The 14,362-nt window shown below is 32.5% G+C and overlaps 1 pseudogene; it reads left to right on the top strand.

Annotated features, from left to right (window-relative positions):
- LOC137614901 (uncharacterized) overlaps nucleotides 1-13,743 on the top strand; it is a 443,986-nt pseudogene extending 430,243 nt beyond the window's left edge.
- The last annotated feature ends 619 nt before the right edge of the window (nucleotides 13,744-14,362 follow it).

Raw genomic sequence — 14,362 nt, 5'->3', positions numbered from 1 at the left:
TATATCAGTATTTATATATATATATATATATAACTATATGTATGTATGTATATATATGCATATATATATATATATATATATGTATATATATATATATATATATACATATATATATATATTCTTACGAAGCTGGTCTAGCATAGAGTAAATAATTTATTCATGTATTTCATATGTGTATTGAAGAGGTGGATAGCCAGCTCATAAGGTGAGTTCCTCTCTTGTAGTTTCAAGTTTTGTATGTAAATTGCGTATTTTTTTTCAAGTCTGTATATGTAAATTGACATTATTTTTAAGAATTAACTTTTTATTTCACGTATTTTGCTACTAAGTCTTACATAATCTCGATTAAGATTAAGTATGCAGTAAGAACCACACGAGGTATTAAGAAGAGTTTATTTAATTTTATTATGTTATTGCATCATGTTTGTGAGATTACTCAATTCTTATATTTGGAACCTGTTTAGAAGGTTCTTGAAAAACTGAGAGTAATTCATCTTTTATTTTATTATTCCGATAACGGGGGTAGACAGAGCTAGCTGAGGGATAGTCAGCTTGCAGGCAAGGCTCGTTTCCATAAATCTTTATCTAGTTGGTAACTTTTCCGTTGCTAAGTGGCGGCCCCCAAGTCACGAGAATAATTTATCTAGAAGAATCTAGAATAATTATATCAATATATATGCACCCCCAGGGAGCATAGCAGCAGAAGAGATCCAGACTTTCCCTTTTTAAGAGCCAAACAACATCCTCTCTCTGAAGTGCCTCGGGTGTGTCCTCTCTAAAGTGTATAAGTTTATAATAAACATATATTGTGTGTTGTGTGTTAAAACATTACGGAAGTCTTTCTAAGTGATTTCAAATTTATTGTGTCATTGTGCGTGCTGGTGTTGTATGGGTTTTTGGAGCTGGCCCTGGGAGGTTTGTGCAAAAATGTTAAGCGTACAGTATTTATTTTGACTTAACTGTTTAATTACTTCCGGTGAGCTTTTTGAAACTTCTGTAAGAGTTTAATCATGAGAGTGTTAAAGGTTAACAATTTTCAATAATTATCAAGATTAAATATTTGTGTAAAATTTAATTAACAGTGAAACAATTGATTGTATAATTTTCAGTGTAACATTTTGTTGTCTTAGTCTAAGTTTTGATTCAGATTTAATATTTCGAGTCAAGTGATTATGTAATTTTCAGACTAACATTTTCTTGTCTTAGTCTATGTTTTGTTCATATTTGATATTCTGAGTGATTAATTTTTTGTGTAAATTCTTTCAGTGTTGTAAAGTTCATAGAATATATTTATATATGTAAAGAGTGTATTATTTTAATCACCAGTGTTTCTTCCAGAACTCTCTCGTATCACTGTTAAAGAATTGAAGCAATAGATTGTTTTGAATAATTCTTAGAAATAATTACCTGGTTTGTTTTGAGTGTACATAAGAGACCTTTGGAGATTCAATGTTTTTATATATTGCTGTCTGGGAGTTATATAATTTCCTCAGAGCTAGATTATTTTTTCAAGTGTAATAGATATATGTAAAAATAGGTGATTTGGAACTCGGGAGGTTGTGTGACTTGCCAGCCGTAATATATATATATATATATATATATATATATATTTATATATAGGAGGCAAGTAGACACTTTCAATGGAAGAGTCGGTAGCGTAGGGTTGTTGTTGAGGGAATTACCTCTCTCCTGGCCGGCCGACACAGGAATTCAAGCCAGAAATAAGGAATTCATTTGTATTTAGTGGTTGTGGAGAGAGGTTAAATGAAAATTCTTGATACATGTAAAATATTGTATCATTCCTTATATCTAATTTGATAACCATTAATTTTCTGGGAAATATAGTTAACCTTATTCATCATTAGTTCATTTGTAATAGCTAGTAACAGTAGTATAAAGTAGCTGTTGTTGTTTGGAAGGTTGATTAATAATGAAGATTAAGCATCTACTTTGCATAATGAATAATCAATGATTGATATGACGGCATAGCACTTTGAATACAATCAGAGTTTAGTATCATTGTTTCGAAAATTAATTGTATTGCGGTAAATGAGACCACGATTACATTCCAGCAAAACTTTTGAGCAATTTGCTTTATTGATAAATCATATTAAAAAAGTTTCTTGATCTCAGAACCACCGGATTTTTCGAAATTTGGTCGTGAAAGTAGGATATACTAATTTTCCCATGATGTATTCTCTAATTTGCCGAAAAAAAATAAATGTAAGCTCAGGTGGAATAAGCACAACATGATTCTTTACTCTAATATCTCACCTGTAAGTTATAAGTTGTTATATAATTACTAGTAGCTTTATCTTGAGTAAATTACGTAGCTTGGAGATCAAACTGACTTCTTTTAATCTTGATTTAAGTAGACGTAAGTTCCCATGATAAAGTCCCTATTTGTGTTCCTTTCATTCATTCTATATTCATTTATTTATTAAACATCCTCGATAATTTTAAAATAAATGGCCTCCTGTGCCGGTATTCGTCCTTGGCCGTCAATTTTAGTTCCTAGTTTTTTACTAAGTCACTATCCCTCCAGAAAAGTAATCTCTCCCAAGCGGCAGCATGAAACCCCTTCACTTGACCATTCCAACCTGGAACCATTTGAAATTTGCGTGAAGCCAAGACGAGATATTCCTTAGCTGGATTCAGAATTAAGGCATTTTGAACACCGTATTTCACTGAGATTTTTTTATGCAATTTATATCACATTCCTTTACTATTATTCCAGTTAACGAAAATATCTAAGTTGATTTTAAAGCGAATGGGCAAATAATCCTACAGAGAACTCTCGTAATGAGCATACTAACTGAAAAACTTGTGGTATGTGGAGGATTACAGAACATAATGATCTACAGTAACTAAGTAGTAGAACTTCGAGCTGGACGAATGTTGGTATAAGGATCCTTACCAAAAATGCTCCAAACTCTCAAAAGACGACTCCCTAATTACATTTTTTTTTTTCAAAATCACTCGGCATTTAAATCTAACAAACTAATCCAGTTATCTATACTCTGGGATGCTTATATAAAATTTTGTTCTAGGGCCTCGGTAATTATAGAGCGGATTAATGTTCTTGTACAGAAATCCCTTGAATGTGGTCAGGAAGTTCGTATGACTGGCTTTGATTTTAGTGCTGCCTTTGACCGCGTTAATCATGAGGCCTTTGTTTTCAAACTCAAACAGTTGAGAGTGGGAGGGTCGTTTCTTAACAGTGATATGGTATTTTTAAGTAATAGATCTCAAAGAGATGTTGATGGGCAACATAGTGAGTATAGGAATGTGATATCTGGTGTTCACAGGGTATTGTTCTTGCCCATAACTTTTTATGCTATATACACAAATGTGGTTTGGCATAGAAAACAAACTTGTTGCATATGCAGATGATGCTACTCTCCTTTCATTAATTGCATCTCCTGAATATAGATCTGGGGTTGCTGAATCCCTTAATAGAGATCTAACTAAAATTAGTGCATGGTTTAATAAACCTAGAATACACAGAGATAGGGAGTTTGCTAAACGAAAGTTATGATATTGATATACATAGTAGCATTAACAATAGCGCAAAACAAGACAACGAAACGCAGTATAAGGATGTTAAAGATGGAAACGGAGATGGTTAATGATACTATTTAAAGATAGCAATTCAGTAGAAATAGAGAAAACTCGAGATGTACTAGAATCCTAGATATAAAAGGAAGTAACCTTTTGGCGGGATATCACAAAAACAAACTCCATACCATTAATCACACAGACAAGTAATCCCACAACACAAACTTCAACCTCACTAACTGGACTCTTGAACAGAAGGAACAGTAAAACACAACATAACCTTAAAATTATATTTCTTACAAACTCAATTTAATATTAAAGAAAAAAAAACACCAACAACGACTATATTCTATATTGATAAATTAAATAAGACAACATTCAAATAAAAAAGAACTTTAACAAAGCTTAAAACTAACCCAACTCTTCCGATAAGCTGAACATTATTTCAATTGACAGCACACTGCCACAATTCCGTGGCAAACGGTAACCTTTGTCACTCAACTGAGTGGTGTGCAGCAATCTCGAGAAATCCGACTCTTGCCTAATACTTCTTGGTCGTCATCATCATCATCACCATTACCATCATCATCATCATCACTCCAAGAGAAAAGTCCTTCATAAAGTCAGATTCGTTACATATTGTGTCCAAATACTAAAGATCAGTCAGTTCCATGTCCTTATATTAACTGCGTAAAAATCATTCATCTACATCAAACTAATTCTCTAAAAGGTGAAAATACGGCCAGCAAATGAAAAGGAAAAAAAAAAAAAAAAAAAACGTATGGACATTGCTAGATAACTAAACAGTCGCACCACTCCAAGCAAAGATAAACTAAATTGTAATTGCTGATGAAAGGGATAATCACTTCCATTTATAATCCAAAATAATGAAAAATGTGAATCCAGAATTCAAAACTCAACTGCTTCCGGTTGCAGTCAACCAAAATAAGCATTTGCTGAAGATATTCACTACCTGTATAAACTAGCTACCTCCAGAAAATGTTAACAAACAACCTCAATCATAACAACAGTCTTTCTCACTATAAACAATCATTGCATTAACGACCCCCCCCCCTCTCTCTCTCTCTCTCTCTCTCTCTCTCTCTCTCTCAACGATTCGGCAAAAAAAAAGATAAACATAAAACGTTGATCCATCACATCCTGAAAAGGCAAATTAGACTTATTGTATTGTACCGTATATAGATTGTGTAGGAGACAGGGCAGGAAAAGAAAGGAATGTAGCGAAACGAACAGAGGTTAAAGAAAAAAGAAAAAAGAAATCGAAGAAATGGAGGATGAATAATCCTACCTTATAATAGGAGATTTTAATGGTCATTTGGGATTTTTGGGATATCAAGAGGAAAATTGAAAGGGGAGAAAGTGCCAGTTAATGAATTATAAAGTTGATAGTTTTGAATAGTGATGTAAAGGAATATATACCTGAGTAAGAGCAAATCAAAAGTCATGTAAAAAAATCTTTATAGAAATGGAGATCGACAAAATGAAAGATAAAGTAGATATATCTGATCGTAATTTGGTTCAGTTAAAGGTTATCATAGATACAAGGTCAGAAACCTACAAAAATTATCTAGGACGAAAGTAAATATTATAAAACATACGCAGAAAGTCGTGGATAACGTATGGAAGAATATTAAAAAATGTCATAGGCAGTAAAACCTTGACAGGCATGGAACCATTTTGTCATGTATTTTGTACTGTAATACTATATGGGCTACGGGTATTAAGACCGATGTTGCACAGTATTGCATTGTTAGAACGTGTTTCGGCATAGTTCGTAAGTGTAGTAGCGTATGTTATGAAAGATTTAATCATTTATTAATTGTCCTAAAATTAGGATGTGATTCTTCTTACTTTTGTATTGCAGTATGATTCGATCTTTTTGAGAGCGATGCTCACTTTGTTTTTTGTATGTATGTGTGCGAGTTTTGTATACATATTCTAACTCGAGAGTCACAAGTTGTCAAGACACGTTGAGAGCTGAGGAGTAATGTAACCCAAGAGCCTAATAAATTTAATGTATTTTAAGAATACCAACGTATTATTACATCCAAACACAAAGAATCGAAGACATTTGTATGGGATGTATATAAACACTAATGAATGGATATTATTCCAGGTATGTATGAAGCTGTAAGTAGGGATGGGCGACAAAAAGAAAAGAAAAGAGTACCTAACTGTACAAACAATAAAAAAGAAAAGAAAACACAGATTAAGATAAATAATGTGCGAAAACGAGAAGACTAATCTTGAGGTAAAGACGGATTGAAAACGCTATCAAAAATAGTGATCAGGTAAAGGGAAAGAGGAAACTGAAGAATACATTCAATTATGTGGCAGAAAGGGGAAATTGACAAAAGAAGAAGTAGAAGACCAAATAGAAATATTCTAAGGAAGGGGAAGTATTTACAAAAGGGCCGAAAATGCAATAAAAGACGCTTGATATAATGTGAAACATTACCAAGATCGTTCTCCTTCATAAAGTTTACATTGCACTGTAAGACAGATACGTACAGCATTAGTGTCATTTGGATAAGACTGTGATGTCACTGCAAGAATTTTTGAAGCAGTATTTAGAACGGTGTCATGAAAAGTCATCAATTTTAAGGGACATATGTTTAACGAAACTGAATAATTTCATTCTTCAAATCAATTCCCAAGTCTTCTTTATACTTTATACTTCTTTATACTTTTTCTAGCATTTATTTGATGCTGTTAAGATCTTCATTACCGTAATGAAAAGAAATGAGAAGTTACCGAGAATTTGTTGCGAATAGATAGCAGTGTCTGCTCATTTCAGTGATAAGGCTGCCACAGATAATTATAAGATAGTTCATGATCGAAATTTTCCTCTAAGTGTGAAATTGTGAAAATTTTAGTAATTTCTATCAGTTTCTGTAAAATGCTTCCTACGACTAAGTTTTGCTTCATAATGGCAAATTGGGAAAAAATAGATCGGAACACACTCAGTTATCTCAGAGCTCTGCGGCAGTCAACACTCAGGTTGAGTAGCTGAGAGAACCAAACTGTGATTTTGTTGTCTGCACTACTTGGGCAGTTTTGCGAATGACAATGGAAAACAAACAGATGTAATGTCCCAAGGCGACGTGGCGTTTATTTCTTAAGATAGGTGTTAGTTGAGTGGTGCTCAAACTTTCATTAAATAACTTATATCTTCAAGATGTTTCACGAAAACTTGATTAGGACAGTATTTTACGATGGTGTTAGAAAATTTTCACAAAATTTAGTTCCTCTCCTAGGCTCTGGCCTATTACAGTTATACCTTTCTTAACATAATGGCTAGTTCGAGGCCACGGGACCTCCCAAGGATTGGGGGTCCTTAGACTTAGCCTAGTTAGCCTATTGGGTAATCCGCCACTGCATATGACTCTACCAATAAAGAAAAAAAGAATGTAAAATGAAAGAATTTACTAGCTGAACTCGGGACGGATATTGATTCAATGATCGGCATTATCCCTTGTTGATGTCGCTCACTATCACGTAGTTCACTGTAATGTTGCTACATTTAACAGCATATCTAAGAAGGCTACATGATAGTTGTGTCTTTTAAATTGTAGATATTACCATGGAATTTGGCAGGAACAGAGAAATTGTTTCCTATCAATCCCTGAATTTTCATTTGGATAACTGAATTATTCTAGAAACAATTTACTGCACCGCAAAAAATAACCATCCAACCAATACAGAAAAAAGTTTTCTGTGGTTTTTCTATAGCAGATATCAGCGTGAAAACTGGTATGGACAAAGTAAATACCAATCTCATATATCCCCGAAAATTTCATTTAGACATGTGAAGTATTATTCTTCGAGTAATTTGCGGCGGCGCCGAAAATCAGCTTCCGCCGATATAAAAAATGGCTACTGTAACTTTTCTATGTCTAGTATCAATACGAAAATTGGTATGAATGTAGATCATATATCACCTATCAGACCCTGTGAAAATAATTTGGTTATCTTTAGAACTCTAGGATAGTTTGCTCCTCCTCCTCACTGATTCTTTAGCTAAAAGTCGTCATTTATATATATATATATATATATATACATATATATATATATGTATATATATATATATATATATATATACATATATTTATATATATATACATACATATATATATATATATATATATATGTCCCTTAAAATTTCATTTGAATACATTTATTAGGGTAGGAGTTATTGACTCCGCGGTCGAAAATATCAGCTGCTCCCTCCCCCACCCCCGCTCCGAAATTTATGGTTAAGCAATGAGTGGGCTACTGGTTGGGTGAGATATCTTCAAAAAATGTTGGCATTTCATATAAGGTCACTTACTTCGTTCGCGACATAAATACACCCAGATGAAATGGATGCCATAGACAACATCTGCAAGGGAACAGAACGAAAATTAAGATATGAATTAGAAAAAGATTTTATTAATAAACGGGAAAGAACATGGCAAACAATCTTTATCCAAATTGACAACATATAGAATAATAAACGAGCCAGAGATAAAGAGAATAGATTTGAAAACTAAATGATAATGATTTGGGCACTATTCTTTGCAGATGCTGGCAAAAAAAAAAAAAAAAAAAAAAAACATCAGAATATTAAGAGAAGTATGTTAGGAATGTGAGCTAGAAATAAAAGAAATAAAAAAAAATCACATATTGATATATACTATGAAAGAAAAACCGAAGAGATAGAGGTTGTATTAGTGACAGAAAGCATAACTTATTAGTAGTAGAGATTGAGGGAAAAAGAAATATATTCTAGGAACAAAATGAAAATATGATGGAGAGAGCGAAAAGCTTAGCATACTTTATAATAAGAGAAATCTGTCCTGAAATATTACTATGGTAAACATATTGAAATAAAAAATAAGGCTAAATCAGGGACATTACAGGAGACAGCAGTATTGGATGTCACAAGTGAGATGAAAAGACTACCTCACCACCATATGAAGCAGTACTGTAGGTACTCTTGTGGGAGAGATACTCTATGGATGTCGGAAATGACTAGCATAGGGAGAGGAAGATTAGCATTCGTGAGACCACAGAAAAGGGAGAAAATGAGCTGCAGACGAAAATTTTGGAAGAAATTGAAGAGTATAAAATTAACAAAGGAAAAATTAGACGACATATAAACGAAATATATTTGAGTGATAGAACAAAAAGGAAATTAGAAAGGAACAGGTCAAGACCATGATTAGAGAAAAGAAGTAGATATGAAAGATGGAGGGAAGAGATAGAAGAAGAAAGCACTCTATAAATATATCTAAAGGAAAAAGATCAACTAGGAGATAAATGTTCATGATAATGTAAAAGACTTCACCCATTTATTGCTTTACAGTCAAGAACTAATTAACGAGAAAAGCAGAAATAAGGAAATACAATAGTCATATGAAAAGAAAAGAAGAAAATAAGTGGAAATATTTTACTTCAGGGAGAAGTAATAGAAACAAAGGAAATAAATAATATAAGAATCTGAAAAAGGGAAAAGAAATTCAAGGAAATACAATAAAGAAGATAACTTAGGAGGTGAGGAGAAATAGCAAATTTCTCCTTCCAACACCTAAACATAAATCTCGCGTTTCCATTGGGTTTTGTTCGATGAATGGTAACATGTCTTAATTTTTGTGACATCTTAGTAATGTAAAATATATACAAATTATGATAAACAAGAGAGTTCGATATACGAAGTGAAAGTCATGTAAAATGATATTTCCTTCGACTAATCCGTGGAAGTCTCTGGATGGAGGACAGGGCCGATATTCGATTTGCCAATCTTGCTGATAACAATATATGGCCAAAACCAGAATTGCGTTTTTGTTGGAAATATAGGCATACAGTTAGTCTTCTCCACAATATGAGAAGACTCTCATTTGAAATAAAGAATAATATACACACACACACACACACAAACATATATATATATATATATATATGTGTGTGTATATATATATAAATATATATATATACATATATATATATATATATATATATATATACTGCAGATTCATCAGAATTTAGAATCCTTTCAAAGGGGTTATATCAGTAAAAGGCAAAGGAGTCTAGGAAGCAGAATCATTGTAACCTTAGCTTATGGTTAGGGGTAACAAAGCAAGAGTCTCTTATTTGCATATTCAGTTAAGAATCACATTATCTTTTAACTTCAAATATTCAAACACGCACACAAACACTATGCGCACATTCACACACACACACACACACACACACACACACTATATATATATATATATATATATATATATATATTCTTACGAAGCTGGTCTAGTGTAGAGTAAATACAGGAGTTTATTGATTATTTTATTTGTATTTTATTTGTGCATTGAAGAGATGAATTAACCAGCTCTTAAAATGAGCTCCTCTCAATTGGATGTATGTATTTTATGTAAATTACGTAAGACTTTCATCGTTAATGTCTTTACTCATGTTAGTATATGTAAATTTACGTTATTTTTAGGAATCACCTTTTATTTCACTTCTGTTTGTTAGGAAGTCTTACGTAATCTATTTGAGAGTGTTTTGGGATTTGTGCAAGATATGAACAAGGGCTTAGGTAATGTTCTTTTATATTTCATGAGATATTGGGTCATATTTGAGAAATTTACTCATATTAATTTTTAGTCCTACATTTTTGGTTTCTCTATCAAAACCTTCCATCATCTTTTGCAATTCCTCCAATGATTCACTAAACACAAGTACGTCATCTGCAAATTTCAAGTTATTGAGGTAACATGTGCTTTGGGAACTTCTATACAACGTGCTTTAGAAACGCCACAAAGGACATAGTGATAAGATGTTATCTTTTTTATTATTTCGGGGACAAAGGGTGGGCAGAGCTAGCTGACTGAGAGAGCCATCTAGCGTGTTGTGAGTAGCGTTCGGGAGAGTGATATTTGGCAACTCTGGCCTTTTGCTCGTCCCACCATACTTCCCAGTTCTTTTGGAAATTTTTTGAAACAGTTAGGTTTTATATAAGAAGGGGACACCAGGTTTACAGAGATAGATAGAGATAGAGACTACTGGCCTTAAGATTGTCGTCTACTCACCTCTCTCAGTACGTTAAGTGTGTCATCTCCTAAGTGACTCTGTACCCCAAAGCAAATCGTTTGTCAAACAGATACGTAAGACGAAACGGTGATTTTGAATTCATTGTATTAGGGTGAGTGTTGGCATTTTGTAAAGTTTTGTAAATGGCTCTGTAGGAAGATGAGACATTTGTATTATGATCTGGTTATCTATTTTTCATTAAGTGTCAATCTTCACAATATTGCATTATTCAGATATAATTTAAAGATTTTGTATAATTTACATTACATTATTTCTTTTCTTAGTCTACGGTTTATTCAGATATAATAGCTCAAGTCGAGTTAATGTTTAATTTTCAGATCGTAAAATTTTTTTCTCAATCTAAGTTTGTTCAGACTTAATTATTTACAGTGTCTTTTTTTGTTATTATGTAAATTCTTTCCACAGTGTTGTAATTTAAATAGAATATATATTCATTTTTGTAAAGAGTGTATTATTCTAATCACCATCGTTTAGAATCAGATTACTTAAGAGTAATTACCCAGGTTAGTTTTAAGCATACTTAACAGACCTTTGGATATTCAGTTTTTTTTTTTTATATTGCTGTCTGGAGGTTATTTATCTGTCTCAGAATTCGTGTATTAATATTTTAAAGTGTAACAGTTTTAATGTAAAAGAAAACAAGAGAGTTTGGAATTCGAGAGGTTGATAAACTTGCCAGTCGTAGTATATATCATATTATATGTTTGGTACCCAGTCATGAGCCACAGTATAATATATTTTTAGAGCTCAGACCAGGGAGCCATAATCGTATAATATATATATATATATATATACATATATATATATACATATATATATATATATATATATACATATATATATACATATATATATATATATATATATGTATATATATGTATATATATATATATATATATATGTATATATATATGTATATATATACATATATATATATATATTGTGTGTGTGTGTATATGTATAATTATTATATATATAAATATATATATATATATATATATATGTGTATATATATATATATATATATTTATATATGTTGTATACAGACGCGGTTGTATATATGTATTATTCATTATCATACAACATTTCATGATTACTTTCTTTATTTTTCATGTTCAGGTAATTGAGATGTAATGTATTACTTGTTTTCTATCAGAACCGCCCTCAGATTTATTCACTAGGGCATTAGTTTCTACTGGTTCCCGTAGATCAAGAGGTGAGAAAAGACCCATTCCAGAATCTCAGAAGGACGAAAAGTACTTTGAGAGAAGAAGACGCAATAACTTGGCAGCCAAAAAATCCAGAGATAATCGAAAAAAACGCGAAGATTTGGTAAATACCATTCATTTTCTTTGGCACTGTTGACGTTAAGCTAATAAGATTTTAATTTAAATGTATGATTACCAGGGTAATGGTCTCCTTGGGTTAAATAGCAAATCATATCATCATTATCATCATCATCATCACCATCTTTTTCTACGTCTATTGACGTAAAGGACCTCGGTCGGATTTCGTCAGTCGTCTCTATCTTGAGCTTTTAATTCAATACTTTTCCATTCATCATCTCCTACTTCGCGCTTCATAGTCCTCAGTCATGTAGGCCTTGGTCTTCCAACTTTTCTAGTGTCTTGTGGAGCTTAGCTGAAGGTTTGGTGAGCTAATATCTCTTGGGGAGTGCGAAGAGCATGCTCAAACCATCTCCATCTACTCCTCATTATTATCTCATCCACATATGGCACCCGAGTAATCTCTCTTATAGTTTTATTTCTGATCCTGTCCTGCAATATAACTCCTTATATCCTTCTGAGGGCTTTATTCTAAAATCTACTAAATCTATTGAAGATTGTTTCATTGGCATACCATGACTCATGTCCATATTGCATTCATGGGATAATACTTTAGAATAAACATTTACTCGAGTACAATTTTTTTTTTCAGCTATGTCATCTAATTTAGTCAATTATTCTATTGCACGAGACATGATAGATTACGTGCATGGTATATAATATCCAGTTCACAGGAATTCATACCTACTTACGTTGACATGCAGTTTATAAGATATCTCATTATAAACTAGACTCATGGTAATTGTAATAAAAGTTAATTTAGGAGTTTAATCTTAAACTGCATGCCAAAACTGTTCTCCCCCAAAAAAAAAGGATAGACGAGAACACACTTTCTATGTTGCTTTCTTTCGTTTTATCTGACCTCATTATGTTTCACTTTTGTATTTCTCTCGAGCTACTGAATACGTGTTTATATCGATATTTGGATATATTTTCCTCAAGTTTGGTTATTGTATGATTTTGCAAAGATTTTCTAGAGCCTCTCTCTTCCTTAATTTATCACCACCAGTTACTAACTTATTTCTTTTAAGCCCCATTATACTTTTCATGACAATTTACGCTAAATCCATTAAGTGACCAGCCTTACTTTATTTTGACTGAGAAAAATAGAAAAACTAGATAAGATTATAACTGCCCCTACCGGGAGGCAACATTGCTTTATCCTAAAGTTTTATGGTAGTGATAGTACTACTGTAGTATCCCTCAATGCCATTATGCACATAGTAAGCAAATATGGTATAGTTTCCATTAAAATGAACAAGTGTTTGGACGCAATCATGATAATATTATTTTGTTTTCTTTAGATTGCAGATCGAGCAGGATTCTTGGAGCGTGAAAATGCCGTGCTGCGAGCTCAAGTAGCTTCCATGAGAGAAGAAGCGGCAAGTCTCCGTACAGTCCTTTTCCAGAGGAAGCCAGAGATCATTCATTTAAAGCAGAGATCGTCTGTTTATTTGGATGGTGACACCATGCCTCCAGAATGAAGGCGATAAACATCGCCAATGATTTTAATTTCTAAATGGGGTAAATTTCTGGTAATATTTTCCCTTAGTTACAGCTGATTTGCTTTGCCGTCTGAACTTTGATTTGTATTTCATTTGAAAGACTTTACTAGATTATATCCCAAATCAGAGGAAATGATAATGTTGAAAGTGTGATTACTTCTACAGCAGCCATAAGCATTTTTATAGTCGTAGTCTACACCTATGTTTACCTAAATACTGTAGCTCAACATATAAGGAATACCAAACTAAAGTTAAGGTGGATATTATTCAGATCACTTATATTTGAGATCACTTTGAATTGATGACACTTCTTATTAGTCTTCCTGAACTGTAGATTATACAGGAAGTCAGAGGAGAAAGTATTTCAAACTTTTGATTTAAGAGAAGATGCAATTCAAAAGAGACCCACGTCTACGATTTATCAAAGATCATTCTATTTACTTTTTTTGCGTTTATAAACAAACCTGGAATGTGTTATAAATAAGTTGATTAATAAGAATTAAAAAATTCAAATGGAAGTGACATAATATCTATCAGAATTAATGTTTCATCAACAGAGAAAGTAGGTCTCAAGAGTCCAGTGGGATAAACAGAGAGGGATTATTTAAGAATATCAGAATATATTATAAACTCATGCCAAGGATTTTATTAAAGTATGATTGCAACATTAATTGTCCTCATTTATATTTTTTTCTTGCATATAAATGCAACACAAATCAGTAAATTAACCAGCGCACAATACATTTCAAACGGCCGATGGAAATTGAAATCACAAAATTAAGGTTCAGTACGAACGTTAAGATTTTCATCATGATCATTTTGGTTTTTTTACCGTTCATT

The sequence above is a fragment of the Palaemon carinicauda genome, chromosome 21, assembly GCF_036898095.1.
Source record: "Palaemon carinicauda isolate YSFRI2023 chromosome 21, ASM3689809v2, whole genome shotgun sequence".
Lineage (NCBI taxonomy): Eukaryota > Metazoa > Arthropoda > Malacostraca > Decapoda > Palaemonidae > Palaemon > Palaemon carinicauda.
The sequence above is the reverse complement of the archived record's forward strand: the minus strand, read 5'-3'. Positions and strand labels throughout refer to the sequence as shown.